Here is a 19,772-nt window from a genome sequence, read left to right on the forward strand (position 1 = left end):
CTTGTTTTGTTTAATAAAAATAAATTAATATGCTGTTTTGTGGTAAATTCCAGTTACCATCCTAATGCATCTTGACATAAATCATGAGCAAAAATTATTTATTATCTACTAAATAAGCAAAATAACACACTAAAAATGTACAATTAATAAGACTGACCATATTAAGGTACATAATTGCTTAAATAAATGTATATGTTTATAGCATACCCTCCTAGGTAGCAAAAAGATGTACCAAATTTTGTGTAAAGGCTCTATTTAGTTGTAAGTCAACATGTTTTAATGGTTACAATCAATCAGTGAGAATGCACCTCTCTTTAGAAAATAAAAGTACAAATGGAAAAGTTGATTAAAATCAATGATTTAAAATCAAGGCTTTCCACTTGATTTAAATCATGATCCAGCCTGGGTAGACAGACTTGCACTGTGTGGCCAGCGTGGGATTTGTATACTCCATCACAAGCCAATCCCCTGAAACAAATCTACCTAGAACAAGAAGAAGAAAAAGTAATAAAATCTAAAAAATGAAAACACAAACCCTACTGCTAGCCGGGTTTTTACCCCAAGAAGGGAGAAATGCCAGACACTCCATGAAGTCTACTCTTGCTCTTGATTTTATGCAAAAGATGCTTCAGATACTGCCTCCTCTGAAGCCAGGAGCCGAGCTTGACATTGTAATTTAACACTGGATACGTCTACAGTGCCAAAAAAAACCACCCAAAAATCTGAGAGTGAGACTCACAGCCTGGACTCTGGCCCAAGCAGGAACGTCTACACTTATTTTCAGCCACGTTATGGAAGCCCAGGTCAATTGACCAGGGTTCTGAGACTCACTTGCAGATTTTGGGGCTTTGGGGGGTTTTGTGCACTGTAGATGTACCCAGTGTTAAATTACACCAAGCTCTGCTACTGGTATCAGAGGAGGCAGAATTAGCAGTTGTATGTGTAACAAATAGCCTAAGGATGTGTGAACATGTCTCCTAGTGGCTGGCCCCAAAGAGAATACGAGCTTGCTACTTACAGCTGAAGGAGTTTAGCTAAAAAGGTAGACGCCTGTGCTTTTCATGCTGAAGTGTGGGTTCTAGCTCTGCTCCTGACCTGTAGTGAATTATTAAATATGCACAGCATGGTACAGCAGAAATGCAGCTCTTTGCTAATGCTTGCTGAATGAATAGGACTACAACCCTAAGCACTACACAGGGACACCTGAGAGTTAAAAGGATGCTATCAGCTTTGCCAGTCCCCAACTGTCACCTCCTTTCAAAGTACTAGGCTAAAGTGGTCCAAGAGCAGGGCTTAATGAGCTGCTGTGAGCAAAATCAGCCCAACTCTACTACACGTGCAGGCTTGTGGGAGGGGTTACCAGGAGGAGAGCCCGGCACAGATGGATGATGGCGGGGTGGGAGACCTCAAGCTCTCACTTCATGAGAGAAGCCTGGCTGGGATCAAGAATGACTGGAGAGACTGCTATCTGCCACAGCCACCCTCATGGAAGAGAGGCTTGATGCCGGACAATTGTGTCAATTTGCCTTCTTGTTGCTGGGACAGACTGCTGCAGGTGGGGCCCTCCCTGAGAGGGGTGATAGCCAAATAAAAGCCTTTGTCTTATGCACCCACCCAAGCAGGGACCCAGCAGTGACCACAAGCCCAGCAGTGATTCTATTACAAAGGGATTTTCTTGGTTGGGGTTTGTCCCCTAAAAATTATTAGGAACTTAATATATTATTAATAATTATTATAAATTAATGGTATACCAATTTGTACTCTTGGCGCTCCTGTTTCAGGCTGTCTGCAGACATCTCTTCTCTGTTTAAGTCTGGCTCATGTTGAAGCTTTCCTTCACAACCCAAAGGGCTAAAACCTTAACTTTAACACACACACAAAGAGAGAGAGAGTTTAAATTTTTGAACATAAAATACCAGCCTCCAGAAAAAACTATCAGCTCACCAAGCCACCCTGCACTGGCCCAATTCAATCCCTGCTCTTGGGAAGATCCACAGGTTCAGGAGAGTTATTTTTCTTAAACTGGTGGGGTCACTGCTGCCCTGATAGCCCCAACTGGTCTTAGAATGGGTAAAGATTTCAAAGATCCTCAATGGTTTTCTTCAATGCACGTCTTTAACTGCTTCTCTTATTGAAGAGCACACCATAGAATCATAGGCTTAGAAGGGACCACAAGGGTCATCTAGTCTAACCCCCTGCCAAGATGCAGGATTTGTTGCAGCTAACCATCCAAGACATGTTTAACGTTACCTCTTAAACCAGTCCTGCATCCAGATTAGCAATACTTACATGTACTGGTACAGACATGCTCCATAAAAGCCATTTTTAATATAGAGAAAGGTATCTTCTCTACATGTAAAGCTGAACTACAGTAGCAAGTCAATAGTTATGATTATAATGGTTATTTTATTTTAAAGTCCTCTTTTTCAGTCACAGATAACTTTGGCTGAACTTTTTTTATACTTGGTGTCAAGCCAAAATGGCAGTTGTGCATGCAAAACTCTTAATAACACTGATTCAGAAGCTTGGAGTTAACACAAGATGCTGTTCTGAGGACATCCCAACTATGGTCCAGACTAGGACTCTGGAACAGCTTAGGAACTGCCCAGAAAACAGTGCTTCCAGATTTTAAACTAAACCCAGTCCATGCTGGGAGAGGACATGGAGTCTAATCAGTGATGCAGGAATACTAATATAGTGCAAACATGATCAATAAAGTCTAAAGTCTCAGTTCTTTAAGTTAAGGAGCTTCCATGAATGCAAAAAAACCCAAAACTTATTTTTTACTCAAAGATTGTTCTCTGAGTGGGTTTGGGATTTAAAAAACACACTTGGGCAACTCATTTGTTCTAAAGCTTCAGATTTAGAATGGAATATATCTGATCTTAAGTGAAGAAATCTGGTTATGAAATTAAGTTAATTTGCTTTCAAAGACAAAATTAGCTGTAAACTTAAGAATGGAGTGGCTAGCTACTGCTGCATGATATATGACAGTTAGGTACAGGGCATACATTTCCCTTTTACCTGGAAAACAGTTATCTGATTAGTTTCATCTACACGGGATTCCACATGACTTTACAGAAGAAAGAGCTAGCATTCTCTTTCAGAACTACAGATCATCGTAGCTAGCTTACAAGTGCCCCCTGTACCCACTGAAAAGAGTTTGTCTTTTAACTCTAGGTGAGTAGTGACACTGTTCAAAACAATTACCCTCTAACCTACTTGTCACCTGACCATTGGGCTAAACATTTTTAAATTAATGGTACCCCAAACGACAAGAATGATATTTCAAATGTATTCTTCCTGCAATTCACTTATACATAATGGAAGTCACAGGAAGCCTCAATTAAAGTGCCAATAGCTGGATCCCTGAAGGCACGGCTGCACAGAGTTTTCTGGGGGCGTGGAGCAAAATCTGAAACTGAGGCTGTGACATTGGCAGATCAGGAGCCAGCTCATGCCAAAACTCTTGAACACTGACAAGTACATAGCTAGAGCCAGTCTGGCTGACCTGTGGGTTAGTACTGTTAAAATAGGCATCAGTTATAAATAGTTATAAAAATGTGTTTAGGCTTTAAGGCATGCAGCAATTTACAAGCATTTCATCATCTCACTTATACCTGTATCCCATGTTTTAAGGTAATATTTAAGTGTTTGCTCTGTAACCGTAAATCAGACATGAGAGAAGCATTAACAAGTGTGAAATTCTAGTTTCCAACAGGAGGTATTCTCTAGCCCAACAAAAGAAGGCCCATTAACACCAGACGAACCATTGTGGAACATCAGAAGACAGATTGTGTCCCCTCCTCACGTCACCCTCCATGAAGAGGAGATGTGCAACTGAATTCCTCCCAACAGCTGAATTGGCAACTGGAAGCAGAAGGGGGCAGGGCAGAGAGAAATAAAAAGCCCTAACAAGGAGGAACTGTATCTTTTATGCTACTTGGGCTTTAAGGGGCAAGAATTACTAAGCATAAGCAAAAGATCCCCAGTGCTTGGCCTGCCTTAGCCCTAAAGGACATATAGAGCTTGCTTATCAGAGAAGCTTCTATTACTTAGATAGAAACTCATTTGTTCATATATATGTTTACCTGCTTTAACGTTACAAATAACTCATTTCCTTTTCTGAGTTTATAAAATCTTTAGATAGTTTATTACAGGATTGGCTACAGCCATTGTCTTTGGTGTGAAATCTAAGGTGTACTTGACCTAAGGTAAGTGACTGGTCCTTTGGTACTGGGAGTAACCTGAATACTGTTGTGTTTTTTGGTATAAGGGATCATTTGTCACAAAGGCAAGCCTACCTGGGTGGCAAGATAGTTCCCTTGGGTACTCTGGTCTATCTGTGACTCCACATTAAGACTGTTGTAGTTCTTGAGGAGTTTACACTTGATAATTGGTTGGTGAAATCTAAGTCTAGACCTCACAGCTACTTTGGGGTCTGTGCCCTGCCTCTTAACAGTCTGCCCTGAGTTTGGTACTCAGGTTCTTGAGCCACTGTAGGACAGCTTAACAGAGGCTACCTCTGCCCCCTTTCCAGAAAAGTCACCCTGGAGATGAAAGAATATAAAAAGAATGCTATTGAAAACTTTAAAGCTGATTTATTATCACCAAAGAAATCACGCCACGTTATCTTTACAAAAACAAAAAGATAGCATCAAATGAGTTATAATTTAGGCTCCTTGCAAGATCGTACTCTATCGACAGCATCACTAAGGCCAATACACACTATTTACCCATGGTAGAGTGGAGGCTTTTTAAAAAAAAAAAAAAAAAAAAGCAGCAGCAGCAGCAGGGCTAATTTGCTAAAGGATCACTCCTCTTGGGAAACCAAAATCAGCATAGAGACAAAAATCCTTAGAGCAATGCAGATCTGTGGGGAAATATTCTGCAGTCCTTTTTAGTAAGTCTTGTTTAACAACTTAATTAAAATCACTTTTTCAAATAGTCACTCTCTCAGCTTATTTTAAAAGGTGAGTTTCTTCAACAGAATCATCTTCCATCAAATCTATTGGGTAGCATTTTGATAGTTTGAACTTTTGAGATACTGTACTTGGCATCATTTGTTGTCAGGCTCCAAATAAGTGAAGATATGCTGCTGATTTTTTCAGTTGTTTCAGATCTTCTTGTAATTTTGCATATAAGCACATCTAGAGCAATGTAAAAAACATCAACTTTGAACTCAGTTTCTTGATTTTCCTGGCCACATGCAGTGGTCCTGTCTTCATCATGGAATGTTTTCCTCTTTTCTTTTTGAAATCTTGTTCAAGGCCCAGACCAGCTGCTACAAATTTTGACTTGTCAAAAAACAGAGGCCAAGATTCTCAAAGGCCCTCCAGTGCACTTAGAAGTGATTTCATCAGCCTTGATTCATCATCAAATGTAAGCTCAGAGTCTTGAAGTAAACGACTTTCGACAATGGCTTGTAGCGTCTTAAACCAGAAAGTGGCCAGTAAAATGATTTTTAAAAATGTTAATTGTTTAAATGAATAGTCATTTTCAGCATTATATTGTCTTTTGAATTCATATATGTACATTTGGGTTGTACACAGTAGACATGTTTCATCCAATAATCATATTGTTCCATGGATTTGCCCTTTTGCCCCAGCCTCTGGGCAGCACTTCCGTGAAGGTACAGGGGAAAACTGGTTCAACTGTAGTTGGGCTTATTCATTTAATTTTAAAAGCTAAGCAGTGCTGGACCTGGCCACTAGCTGACACAGACTGCAGAGAGGAAAACAATCATGTGAAAAGAGTACCCTAGGCTGTTGCTTAAAAGCCTAAGATAGGACTATAAAACCTACCAACAAACAAAGCAGATTCTTCTCCACACCACACCAATAATAGCCCCCCTCCTTTGGATGAAGGAGTTTAATTTCTTGCTAGAATGGATTCCTCACAAATAAAGATTAATCCTTCACTTGATGTTTACTCACTAGAGCAGCTTTCTGAATTATGGGATCTGTGTCTGCACATTCAAATATATATTCAGATGCCATTAGTCAAATAACCATATATGGTCACAAATACAAGTCACCATAGAGGAACAAAATGGTCCATCTAGCCTGGCATCTTGTCTCCTAAAGTGAGCAAATCCTGAGGCTTCAGAAGAAAGCATAAAAGCTTAATTGTGCATTATTATACCATGGTGGAAACATTTCTTCCTGACTCCATCTGGTGGTCTGCTTTTGCTGTGAAGCAGTGACAGCCATACATATTTCACTCCAGCTAGCATAGCAGAAGATGCCATTGCTATCCAGATACGAATAGCTAGTCTTGGGGGCTAAGGCCCTGATCCATCAAAGAATGTAAGCATGAAATAACATTAAGAGACCAGAGTAGCTGCATTGAGATAAGTGGGGTTACTCACATCATTAAAATTATGCATGTGCTTAGGTGATCTGGTGGATTGAGGTCTACAATTATTTGCATCAATAGTGCCCCATGATAATATAGCTCCAAAAGATCTGTTGAATTAAAAAAAATGTTTCCTTTCCACCCATTTATCATCATGGGAAGCAAATAAAAGGAGTTTCTACAGGGGGCTGGCTGAGTTCCTGGTTGAATGATTTCAGGGTTGCTAGGTTTTCATTATATTGTATAAGTATTAGGGAGCCCAGAGCCTCAGATAGGCACTCTTTAATAATTACAAATCTAAATAAGCTTCCTCTGACCACATCTCCACATCTTTTTGATTTTCTCCACTGGCTTCCCGTAGAATTCTATGCAGCTTACATGCTTCTCAGACTTTGAAAGTTCTTCATAATACTGCCCCCACTTCAGCATACCTCTGATCTCACTGGCTCCCACACAAGCTTCTACTTCCCATTTTCCAGACTTCCCTTTGTCCTTTTTGTCTGTTGTTTTTCAGATCATATACTGAGAGTGAATGAATCTTTCATACCAAAACAAAAACCAAGAAAGAATAAGAGTAAAAGCTCCATAAGAGAAACCAGTGTCCATCTCTGTTGTTCTATGTTGCGGCAATTCTAAGTCACAAAATGGCAACTGCCCAGGCAGATAACTAGAAATTTAAAGGAGCAGTACACAGAAAACAAGTCTAACAATTAAGAAGCTAGACACACCTGTCTCTATCTGCTCCTTACTTCGTTCCCCCTTTCGTGGTACCCTCATGCATTGGAGAGCTTCCCATTGAAAATTCTAGAGCCCACTCTCCACCTTCAGAAACCTGTTCCGTGAGGCACACTGACCAGTCTGTGTGGGTTCTGAGTTCTATTCAGGATGAGAAAAGAAAAAAGAAAAAGAAGAGCTCAAAAGTTGATCTTTTTTCTTATTTCATTTTGAATTTTCAAAAGTGATCTGTTCTGGGGACATGGGGGGAGGGAAGAGACCCACACACAGGTTGCATAACAGCCCAAAAGTAAATTATGAAAAACGTCATACCAAGTCACTTCATCATTTGTGCACACTTCTGGAAATGCTGTTGCCATGCCTCATGAAAATTCAGTTTCCTGGTGTCCTCATTCTCTTCTATGAGCCATGCTGCCCAGATGGACTATGTCTCTCCTGATGTGCAGCCTACAGAGAAGAATGGGAGTATGAACTATCCAGACTGCGACTCCCATGAAGCATCACAGCAGCATTTCACATTTTGGCTGAAGCTTTTTTGTTTGTTTTCAGATTTCCACCAAAAGAAAAAAAAATCCCAAATTTAAACAAATATTTTTAAAGCCAGGTCTACTCAGCATTTTATAGGATCGGCCTTGATCCCGCATGGATGTACCCACATGCCCATGCCAAGTGCCAGTGGACACAATGAGGCTCCAGCCAGGCATAAGGGTTTGCCCACATGGATCCAATTGGAGAATGAGGGTCTGAAATGGTCAGCTCTTCAGCTCAGGAACAAAGCAGTCATTTGTTTGACACAGAGAATCTAGAGTGCTGCAGTACATAAACAATAACATCCATTTATCATCTCAGTTTTGTTGAGCCTCCTTGCTCTTGCATGATGGGAACTATTCTAATATACCTCTGTCATATTCTAGTATGATCTTTTATCCTCAAATAAAATATGATTTTCTTAATTTCTCCTCATATGAAAGTTCTCCTTGCCCCCAACTACACACATGAACAGTATATTGCACTGAATCGCTTGTTTATTTTCTCTTTCTCGTGTGTCATTTTGACCAGAGGTAACAAAACCTTAATTCAGTATTCAGGGTGAGGATGCTCCACCAGTTGACACAATTGCAGTATACTTTCCACCTCTCCTTTATCTTGTTCTGTGTCCTTTATAAAATCAGGTATGTTTTATAGAGAAAATGAGTACATGGCTATTAGTCAATTTACACTCAGTTGTTACCTAGGAAGAAAAATCAATTACATCTTGTCAGGTAATTAATCCATTTTATACCCCATGGTCTGGTAGCCTCTGGAAGCTCTCAGCCATTTCATACAGCGTACTCCATCTGTCATCCTTCCTGATCCCCCACAAGGTCATAGCACAGAGTATGCCATTTAGATCCTACAGCCAGTTACCTTAGCAGTTCTTTCCTGGGGACTTGGATAGATTTCCAGTTCCTAATTAGAAAGTACTTTCTTGTGGGGAATGATAACTCAACCAACTCTAAGTCATTTTTAATAGCTCTTACCTATTCCTTTAATTTCCATCCAATCAAGTCCAAAGTCAAAGATTTTTGGAACCTATATACCAGGAAGTTATGTAGCTACCAGTATTTTAAATATGAAAGACTAGAACTGTCTCTCAGCTCCATAACATAGGCATCCAGTTTCAGTCTCTTTTCTACTCCTAAAGACCTTCTCACTAGACTTTACTAAGAATAGGGGCAACATATACATTCTTTGTAGAGATTTGTTAGTTTACAAGTTTGATTCATCTACTAGTTCCTTCCAAAACAGTTTACTGCTTCCAAATAAGTCTGAGGCTTGGTCTACACTATATACTTACTTCGATATCATTATACCGACCTTAACACACTGTGTAGACAGCGTTATGTTTGTGGGAGAGCTTCTCCCGCCAACATAGCTACCACCTCTTGTGGAGGTGGATTTATTAAGCCAATGGGAGAGCTCTCTCCCATCAGTTTAAACCATCTTCACCAGACATGCTACAGCGGCACAGCTGTGCCAATATACATTTGTAGTGTAGACCTGAGTCTTTCTCCCCCCAACCTGATTATTTCACAGCTTTTGATAGGCAAGAGGGAGCTGAGCAGGGCACATCCCATGTACAATTTTTTAAGTAAGTTTTACAGTTTCATAGACACAGAACCCAACCTTGCAATCTCATCCTCATGGGCACACTCTGGCCACTGGAGCCTGACATTGTTTGTTTTAATTCCCTCTCACATTCTCCCACACCCCAACAAATAAGCCAAACCACCCACATGTAGCCGCTTCATATGTTGATACGGTTGATAAAGAACCACCTACTTTCCCACATTAACCCTCCCTGCTCTAATCCCTTTTCCTTCAGCATAGTACTCCTGAAAGGCCTCAAATGAAAAACACTCTAGGTATTTTAAGTGACTGGAAAGCTCCCACAACCAGTCTTTTTTGTTCTAACAGGAGAAAATTTGAGAGTTGTGTTGTATGAATTTAGATGGAATAACTGAGCTAAAGGTGTTAACATAACCCAGTCACTGTCCAACATCAAACAGTTGGAAACAAAGACTGGGGATTGGCATACAGAGACCTCAGCCTGCTTAGCACCATGGCAAATACACCATTAAACATCATTTAACCTTTTCTGAAAGATACAGAGGAAAATGAAAAACAGCCTAAGCATTCGAAATGTAAAGTGTTAAATAGGGCTTTGATTTTAAACAGCAGCCCTTGTTCCCTTTCTCTTTAGCTGCAGACAGTTTTTAGAAGAAAAAACTCCCTGTTTGACAGTCTTCTAGATTGCATTAAAGATGGTAATAATGGTCCTTTTGAGGAAGAGAGAAATTAGTTGAAATGGGCTGGAGTCATTGCTGCTGCTAAAGTCCAATCTTAGAAGGAAAAGCCCCCTTATTTGACAGTCTTTTAGTATCAAAGGTAATAATAACTGTTCATCCCTGGTGGTGTCTGGGATTGAGCTGGGGCCAGCAGGGTGGTGATGTCATCTGGGTCCCTCTCTCAGGTCAGGACATCCCTCAGTACAAAGGCAAAGAAGAGGGGGGCCCAGGAGACAGTGCGGGTGGCAGCCAAGATGGTGAAGCTCACTCCAGTAGTCTCCATCTGTTCTTTCACTCTGTTCTTTTTGTTCTTTCCCCACAAAAACATTTATTTTAAGGAACTAAAAAGGGGGTGATGGGTGGAATAGCCCATCCCCTCATTATTTTGTTCAACAATTAAGCCCAGTATAAGCTCATTAACTTCTGGCTCCACATTTCTTGCTTTTAGCAAGTAGAATCTCAACACAGTCCTTGAATCATATCAACTTGGTCTTTTTTGTTTAGACTAATCTAGTTATTCTGTCTCCCTATCAGACCTTTTCCCATCAACATTTGTTATTATAGGTTATTGTAAGATCTTATGAACTTTTACATAGTTTTTACAGTTGAGCTCATAATTTGGATAAATATGTAGGTCCAGTTGTCACAACAGTGGCCTGCATACTTCATAAAACCTTGCACCTCCCTTTTTCTTCAGACACAGAGCACTCAGATACAGGAGATTCAACAACATAAATCTCCAGCCAACAGAGGGGGAGGCTGTCCTGTGTCCAACATTAGATATTGTTATGGCAGGAGTAACTAGATATCACTCTTCCACATAATCTTACAAATTTGTTTTCTTCACATGGGAACAGGGTACAGGGTCTGAAGAAACGCTATATTATTGTCAGTTTTGTCATACAGTTTCTTTGGGGAGGAGCTGTTACAAATAGCAACAGAGTTCATACTCTGTGTTCATATCTCTAATTAGAGTTAATTCTTGATACAGAGTTGTTTCCTGGGAAGCAAGCACTGGTTTGGGGCTAAGAGTCCTGAAAGAGGGATCTTGCCTACATACCATATGCGACCCCCTCTGTTCAAAGAATGTTGTGTATTTTGTAAGTAAACAAGTTGCCTATGAAGATAACCAGACTCCATGCCATTGATTGCTACTCCAACAGAAAATCAACCTCCAAGGCCCTGCCCTCTGGTATTGCTCAGTAGAAGGGAAATATTTTCCAGATGCATGAAGGTTCAACTTCACATCTGAGGGAGACTAAAAAGGGGCTGAAGTAGCTGACAATAGTATTATATCTAGGGCAAAATGTTTCCTCTGGGATACTGGCCAGTTCTTTCCACTTTTCATCACGCCTTGCATGAATATGTTGCAGTTCAGGATAACCTTCCAGCAAACACTGCATTAAGAATCTGTAAACTGATACAATGACTCAGCAGGAAGGGGGTGGGGTGAGGGGAGAGAGAGAAAAAAAAAATAGTGGCATCCAGCAAAGTCTTTTCCTCAAAGGATATTACTTATAACAAGATACCAACCATCTGCAGATCATGGCACACTTTTTTGTGGTGAGGGTGTTTCCCCATAGCCTCTCCATGAGCACATCATCCCAGTATTTCACTCTGTATTGGCTCCCCACTGAATACAGAGTCCAACTCAAATTCTCTGTCCTGACATTCTCAGCTATCCATGGGATCACCTCCGCTTCCACGACCTTCCACAACAGCTTCCTTCCACCAGAGCAGTGATACTATCAATCCATAGGGCAGTTTTGGGAGGAGACAGAATTTTCACTGGATTTGGACTAAGACTATGGAACAAGATATAAGAATGACCATTGACATCAGCATCCTTGAAACTAAATACAAGCCATTTTCAAAGCACCTAAGTCACTTTGGAAACTAAGGGTATGTCTTCACTAGCAACGTTAAAGCTCTGACATGGCAGTGCTTTAACGTGGTTGTATAGTTGCGGCACCAGCGCTGGGAGAGAGCTCTCCCAGCGCTGTAAAAAAACCACCTCCACGAGGGGAGTGGCTCCCAGCACTGGTGCACTGTCTACAGTGCCACTTTACAGCGCTGAAACTTGCAGGGCTCGGGGGGTGAGGGGAGAGTTTTTTCACACCCCTGAGCGAGAAAGTTGCAGCACTGTAAAGTGGCAGTGTAGACAAGGCCTTAGTCCCATTTTCAGAAGTGACTAAGGCACTTAAGAATCTAAGTCCCATTGACTTTCAATGGGCTTCTAAATGCGAATGTTACTTTTCAAAATGGGACTTAAATGTTTTTGAAAGTTTTACTCTAAACTAAAATTTTTACTACTTTTTACTCCTGCTAGCTCTGCAGAATCAACCAATGAGCTTGATTCCATTTCTCTTTATGCATCCTCAGCAGAACAGTGTATTAAGCCCAAATCATTTACACCTGACTAATCTCACACACAGTAGGACTACAAAGGGGCAGCAGAGGGCAAAGTTTTACTTACGGACTATCTCTCACTGCTTACAATGAATGTCAAGGAAAGAAGCTAGGCTTACTGAGTCCAATTTGAATTGTGAATTACTAAGGCTAGTAGATTAAAACTATATATTATATTATACATACACACACATTATTAAACACATTTGATATGAAAAATATTGAGAGCCAATATGTATAGAACCCACAATGCAATTATCAAGGAATCACTTCTCAGAGTGGAGCAGCACTGTAATGTTGCATTAACACAGTCAGCACGATTGCATACACCACGTCTTATTTTACAAACTGCTATAACATGTAAAAGACTTTACTGTGAAAGTTCATTTTACTCTCCATCTTTTTGGTGTATTTGGGAACCTCCTTCCTTCAGTGGAGATGAAGTTGATATTGTAGGATACAGAGCAGGCTTCTTCAAACACCTTCAGTAGATCTTCTCTAAGCATCTTCAGCATCTTCTGGGACTTAAATACAAATAAATACACATTAAAATATTAAATTGATTATTATAGAATTGCAATACGGGCACAAAGCTGGTTACAAGAATACTCCAAAAGAAACACGCTGCAGATCTTGCACTGTGTTTTTGTAAGTGCATTACTGCCCTCTACTGGATGGAATCAGATCTGTTCCAGTGTTTATAGAAAGAAAAGGAGTACTTGTGGTACCTTAGAGACTAACAAATTTATTTGAGCATAAGCTTTTGTGCATCCGATGAAGTGAGCTGTAGCTCACGAAAGCTTATGCTCAGATAAATTTGTTAGTCTCTAAGGTGTCACAAGTACTCCTTTTCTTTTTGCGAATACAGACTAACATGGCTGCTACTCTGAAACCAGAGTTTATAGACTGATTCCCTGGCATGTCTAGGGAAGCTACACCTCTAACTTGACAGGCAGACACCTATGTACTGGAAGTACAAGTTCTCAGATGCCACATGAATGCAACAAGTGGAGGATCATGATTGTTAGTGTATGCTATCATAATCCAGCTATTGATGTTTTGTGGCAATTCCTGCCTTCACAAGCTAATGCAGGAGGATATAAACCAGAATTCAATAACTAGGGCCCTACCAAATTCATGGCCATGAAAAACATGTCACAGACCGTGAAATCTGGTCTCCCCCTGTGAAATCTGGTGTGTGTGTGCTTTTACCTTATACTATACAGATTTCATGGGGAGACAAACGTTTCTCAAATTGGGGGTCCTGACACAAGAAGGTGTGGTGGGGGAAGGGGGTTGCAAGGTTATTTTAGGGGGGTGGCAGTATTGCCACCCTTATTTATGCGCTGCCTTCCGAGCTGGGCAGCTGGAGAGCGGCGGCTGTTGGCTGGGCACTCAGCTCTGAAGGCAGCGCTGTGCCAGCAGCAGTGCAGAAGTAAGGGTGGCAATATCATACCATTCCACCCATGGGTGGTGGGTATAATAGGCCAGGGGAGGCTTCCACAGCCTCCGGACCCCCGGGTGTAGGATTTTGGGGGGAAGTTTTTGATTTATTATGCCCCATGCAGTTTGCAGGGTGGCTGAGGAGGTACTCACCTCAGCCGCCCTGGAACCTGCGTGGGGCATAACAAAAGCGTCTTTGGGAGAAAAGAGATGCATGCTTTTCTCCAAGCAGCTTGGAGTCTGGGGAGGGGAGGCGCGGTGTGGCTGCAGCTGGCCCGGGACTCTGGGCAGGGGAGCTTGGGGCTGCAGCTGGCTGGGGGCTCCTCTGGGTAGCTGAGGGGGTGTCTCGGGGCTCCGGCCAGCTCAGCAATCCTCCGGCTGAGGAGGGGGGCGGACTTGGAGCTCCTGCTCTGGGGAAAGGGGCAGGCAGAAGGAGTGGAGCTGGGGCTAGCCTCCCCAAAGGGGGACTCCATCCACTGCCCATGATGCCACCCTTACTTCTGAGCTGTTGCCTTCAGAGCGGGGTGGCTGGAGAGTGGTGGCAGCTGACTGAGGGCCCAGCTCTGCAGGCAGCAGCAGGTCAAAAAAAAAAAACCCCACAAAAAAACAAAAAATGGGTAGCCTATCACAGCCTCTTGGGAATTTTCCAACCATCTGCATCTCCACAGGCCTTGCTCTGAGTCACTTTTAGTGCTAGGTACTTAAAAGTTAAAGCACAAGTCACCGAACCAAGGGTTGAATCCTGGAAGAACAGCCCCTTAGAACCGCTCTCATGCCACACGCACCTCCCGAGCAGCACATTTTCCCTTGTTTAACAAGCCTGTGAAGGCTAAGTAAGAAAAACGGGGACAAAACATTCGACAGAACAAGTAAGTGGATTTCCTGGTTTCCCCAACGTTTGAGTTTTCTAAATTAAACTTTTGGGAATGGCAAAAATCTAGTTTTGGCATTTTGCAAGGGGGATCCTAACTCAGCATTTCCCAGTTTTCTTAAGTGGGGGGTTTGTGTTTTATTGTAACCCTGACAATATTTTGGAGAGGCCCAGGTGGAGACCTTACCTGACCATTCCTGTTTTCTAACATTCGGTTTGGAACCTCCACACCCTGGATGAAGAGAGGAAGGCAAAAAAGCCAGTTGTGCAGAAACAAACAACTACAGGTTAAGAAAGGTTTTTTTTGTTTTTGTTTGTTTGTTTTAAGCAAGAGACTATATGAAGAAGCCACCAGTTACATTTCCTTCCTCCTGTTGTTCTGCTGCTGCTACCTTAGCACCCTGCTGACTGATTGCCGTCCTTGGCTCTTCCTGACACCTTACCCACCTGAGGATTGCCTCTCCTTGCCCACCTGCCTGCCAGTGCCCTAGCTCTCAACTGTCTGTTTCCTACTAGTGCCCTCTTGCTGATCTGTCCCTCCGTTGCTCACCTTCCAATAACCCTGTGTTGTCCAACCACCTCGAGCCAAGTACCAAAAGGATTATTTCAAAATTTCAAAGAGCCACAGGTAGGAGGGGACGGGCAGTTTAAAGTTGCCATTCCCCCCACCCCCCTTCTCACTCTGCCTTAAATTCTTTAGAAATTGAGCAATCTATAACGGCAACTCCCCACTCATGTTCCCCGTGCCAAACTAGATTTTAAGCAGTTGAAGCTGGGCCTGGAGAGTGAAACAGTGGATAACTTTTTAAAGAGCCCTGCTTTTGTCCCTTCCAACCCTGATATTCTATAAAATATATATAAAAGGGGATTCTATAAAAGGGCTCACTCACTGCAGGAGCACCTCCATATGGCCAGACATGGCATAGCAGCTGTCTCCCCATATGATGTCCCCCACTAATAGCCACTCCATTCTGCAGTGGTCTCTCTTCCTGCAAATTGGGCTTCCAGCAAGGTCACACTTTAGAGTCCATCCCTTCCAGGACACAGAGAGCCCAACCCAGCTACAGTCCAATGACTTCATAGCAGCTCTTTCCTCTGTCGCTGGGATTTGTGGTCCTTACACCCCTTATCCAGGAGACTTCACCCCACCTGCCACAGTAGCTGGTAGGAGACCTAGGCCCTCCCTCCACTCTGGGTTCCAGCCCAGACACCCTATAGCTAGCGGCTAAGGACTACTTCTTCAGACTCCTTACTGACTCCCAGACCACTTCCTACCTCTTCTATCCCACAGAGGGCGATTAGATTCTCTTTCCACAGCCAACTTCCAGACTCTATACTTACCATCCAACTCCCAGCGGGGATTACCAATTAATCCTGGCTGTCTCTCCCCCCCCCCAGGTATGTTAATTGACCTCTCAGACCCACATTAACCCCCTCAGGACCTGTGCGGAATACACATCCAATCACACCATCCTACAGAAACATGCCCAGCTCTGCCTTCTTTCCCTATCCATCCCCTGTGAAACCATCACCTTCACTCACAATGCCTGAAGTAAACTATTTCTTTCCCAGAAACACCCACCCTTGCCTCCCTCCAACCAGCCCTAAGGAACTCAGCCTCCCTCCTTTAACACGATCCCAGCAATCCCAAAAACATAACCTAGCACCCAAATCTCTCCCTTCTTCTCTCCCCAACCGCCATGCTTCTCAGGAAATCCACCCCACCCCTAAAATCCCCCCAAATCAATTAAAGTCAGTGGCTAAGGCCCCACAATCTTTCTAAGATCTATTACAGTAGGGGGACTGTCAAGGTTCCTTCCCCACTCTGAACTCTAGGGTACAGATGTGGGGACCTGCATGAAAACTTCCTAAGCTTACTTTTACTAGCTTAGGTTAAAACTTCCCCAAGGTACAAACTATTTTACCTTTTGCCCTTGGACTTTATCGCTGCCACCACCAAACGTCTAACCGGTATATTATTGGGAAAGAGTCCGTTTGGAAACGTCTTTCCCCCCAAAATCCTCCCAACCCTTACACCCCCTTTCCTGGGGAAGGCTTGATAAAAATCCTCACCAATTTGCATAGGTGAACACAGACCCAATCCCTTGGATCTTAAGAACAATGAAAAAGCAATCAGATTCTTAAAAGAGGAATTTTAATAGAAGAAAAAGTAAAAAGAATCACCTCTGTAAAATCAGGATGGTAAATACCTTACAGGGTAATTAGATTCAAAACATAGAGAATCCCTCTAGGCAAAACCTTAAGTTACAAAAAGACACAAAAACAGGAATCTACATTCCATTCAGCACAGCTGATTTTCTCAGCCATTTAAAGGAATCAGAATCTAACGCATATCTAGCTAGATTACTTACTAAGTTCTAAGACTCCATTCCTGTTCTGTCCCGGGCAAAAGCATCACACAGACAGAGAGAGAGGCTTTGTTTCTTCCTCCCCCCAGCTTTTGAAAGGTTTCAGATGCATCCAATGAAGTGAGCTGTAGCTCACGAAAGCTTATGCTCAAATAAATTGGTTAGTCTCTAAGGTGCCACAAGTACTCCTTTTCTTTTTGCAGCTTTCGAAAGTATCTTGTCTCCTCATTGGTCGTTTTGGTGAGGTGCCAGCGAGGTTATCCTAGCTTCTTAACCTTTTACGGGTGAAAGGGTTTTTCCTCTGGCCAGGAGGGATTTTAAAGAGGTTTACCCATCCCTTTATATTTATGACAGGCACGCTACGTGTTTTTGTAGGATTCCTGCCACCACTCATTCTCTCTCCTGGATGCCCCAGCGCCTCCTATATCAGCTGCTGTATGGTTGGTTGGCCCCCAATCCCCTCCCAATCTTGAGAAGGTTACATGGCTCCAACCCTCTGCTTTCTCTGTTCTTAAAGGAGCAGGAGCTCAGAGGCTGCTTTGCTCTTCACTCATCTCTTCCTGAAAAATAGTTTGCAGGGAACACATTTTCAGTTAGTAATAAAATATATTTTTCTTCATAACACGCTCATTCTCAAGGCCAATTCTTAGGAGTCCCAAGGGCCTCAGGCTGACCACCCCTTCTCAATCCAGTCCCTATGCTTCCTGCCATCTGCTGGCCATTTATCTCTGCGACCTGCCTCTACAACCTTCCCCTATTCCCTACCCACCATTGTCCTAACCTCCTGCTGCTTATGGTTGCCTCTTGACCCCTCTCTCCTTATCTCCTGTCCTGCCCCCCTTCTGCCTGCCTTTTGCTGCCCACCTAGGACTGTCCTGTACCCTTGCCACCTTTTCACCTCCAATTACTATGTTATGGTCCTCCAGCTGTCCCGCCCAGACTTTATTTGCAATTCTTCTATTTTATTCAGGAACGCAAGAAAGGACTAGAGAACTGACCCTCCTGGAACAATCTGTCTTGACAGAAGGGTGTGGTTTCCCTTCCCTAAATTGTTAAAGAAAATGAGGTTCTAAGTTTTTAATTAATTTTGGGGAGAGAGAATGTGACATTTAATTACATTTACATTTCAAAGTGGGTTTTCCTTTAATCTACTTACTTGTACTTACTGCTCTCGTGTATTTTAGACAAGGAATTTCAGAGGGCATAGAAGCCATGACAGCTTGCATAGCTTCCAAACCTCTGATTTTTGCTCAGGGTCCTCAATTCCTTTGTATAGGAGGATTGCTCATTTTTTAAAATAACACCTGTAGCTTGCCTTACTGGTGCTGGAGGAGTACATGTGAACTTTTATGTCTCCATGGTGTCAGGTGTCCCTTCCAAATCTCTCAGTAGAAGCTGGGTTTCAGTGAGAAAACACTCATTTCTTTCCCTGTACTTACCTGTCTTTTCTTTCGTAAAACTTTCCCCAATTCCATCAGAGAATACTAGCCTCACTTCAGGTGTATTTATACCAAAATGTTACTGGAACCTCCTAGAGTGCTTCAGTGAACAATATTCTGCATTTCTATCCAAGAATAGAAGGATCAAGGCTCTCAAAGTGAATTTGATCTCACAACACCCCTGTAAAGTGGGTATTATTGTCCCCATTTCACAAGGTCAAAACGGACATTGAGTGTAAGTGATTGGCACAAGGTAAGACAGCAAGTCAGCAGAGCATTGAATAGAACTCAATTCTCCCCCTAAAGCCCCAATTTAAATTCCTCATGCAGTTGAATAAACTACCAGATGAAAAGGAATTTGAGGCACAAACCTGACTTACAATAAAAGACTAACATAACTTTTAACATTAATAAACTATATACAGTGTATAGGTTTTGAGGGAGTCCTTGTGGAACAAATTGTAGCTTGAGGCTGTGGGAACTGCTGAGTTCTCTGGGGCCTAAGAGGAGGAACTTACTGTTGATCTCTAACAGCAAGATTAATTGCTGGTAAACAAGATAATCTAACAGTCGTAATGTGCATGACGCACTGGGTAGGTTCTTGCCAATGGAATTACAGTAGAATTTGTTTCAGAGTAGCAGCCGTCTACTAATTGTGAAGTTGTTCTACTAATTCATAAATATTTGCTATTGTGGCTCCCAGTCCCAGAACCAGGAATGTTCAGTGTAAACAAAAAACACTGCAGAAGTGAAGTTGTTCTACTAATTCAGTTTCTCCTTTGAACTTAAGCTAGCAAACCTACAAAACAGCGGTATGCGTGTGCCTACAGGAGGCCATTAACACCCCGTAGCAAGCCCACATCCAAACCCTGATCCCGAACCTCCGGGGAGTGGTGGGTCGGGGACAGGCGGCAGGAGCTCAGACTCCTGACGGGCTGGGAGCCAGGGACCTCGGGCTAGTGCAATCCGGGCGGAGGGCGAGGATCGGCTGGAACGTCTCATCGCCACCTCAGCGGCTGCCCTATCTGGTGAGCAGCCCGGGGGAAACGAGCCGGGGAATCAGTTACCCAGGGGCAGGTACCCACAAAACCGGCCCTAACCGCACAGCCGGTGCGGCCGGGCCACCTCCGCCGAGAGCAGACAAACGAGCGGGCCCCGGAGACCCGGGCCCGGCTGCGGTGGAGCCGCAGGTCAGGGCGGCGCCGCGACAAGCAGTCACAGGCGATGTCACCGGCACCTCCCCCAACCGTTACAACTGCGCACGCACAGCCCAGAATCCCCAGCCCGTTCCCGCATAGACCAGCCCACTGCAGCCCGCGGC

General features: G+C 43.0%; 1 long non-coding RNA gene across 7 annotated transcripts; it reads right to left on the reverse strand.

The window, feature by feature from the left end:
* Positions 1-254: 254 nt before the first annotated feature.
* On the reverse strand, positions 255-19,741 carry LOC119566432. 7 transcript variants are annotated; one of them, XR_006291962.1, is made up of 6 exons: positions 11,454-11,910; positions 7,405-7,902; positions 7,086-7,233; positions 1,752-1,863; positions 1,019-1,710; positions 255-483 (listed from the first exon to the last, which is right to left on the reverse strand). It is a non-coding gene; the product is annotated as an uncharacterized LOC119566432 (long non-coding RNA). The 7 variants fall into 7 exon arrangements; XR_006291963.1 differs by having other exon boundaries at positions 1,019-1,095; positions 11,454-11,903; XR_006291961.1 differs by lacking the exon at positions 1,019-1,710 and having other exon boundaries at positions 11,454-11,902.
* Positions 19,742-19,772: the final 31 nt, after the last annotated feature.

The sequence above is a fragment of the Chelonia mydas genome, chromosome 6, assembly GCF_015237465.2.
Source record: "Chelonia mydas isolate rCheMyd1 chromosome 6, rCheMyd1.pri.v2, whole genome shotgun sequence".
In the NCBI taxonomy this organism is placed as follows: Eukaryota; Metazoa; Chordata; order Testudines; family Cheloniidae; genus Chelonia; species Chelonia mydas.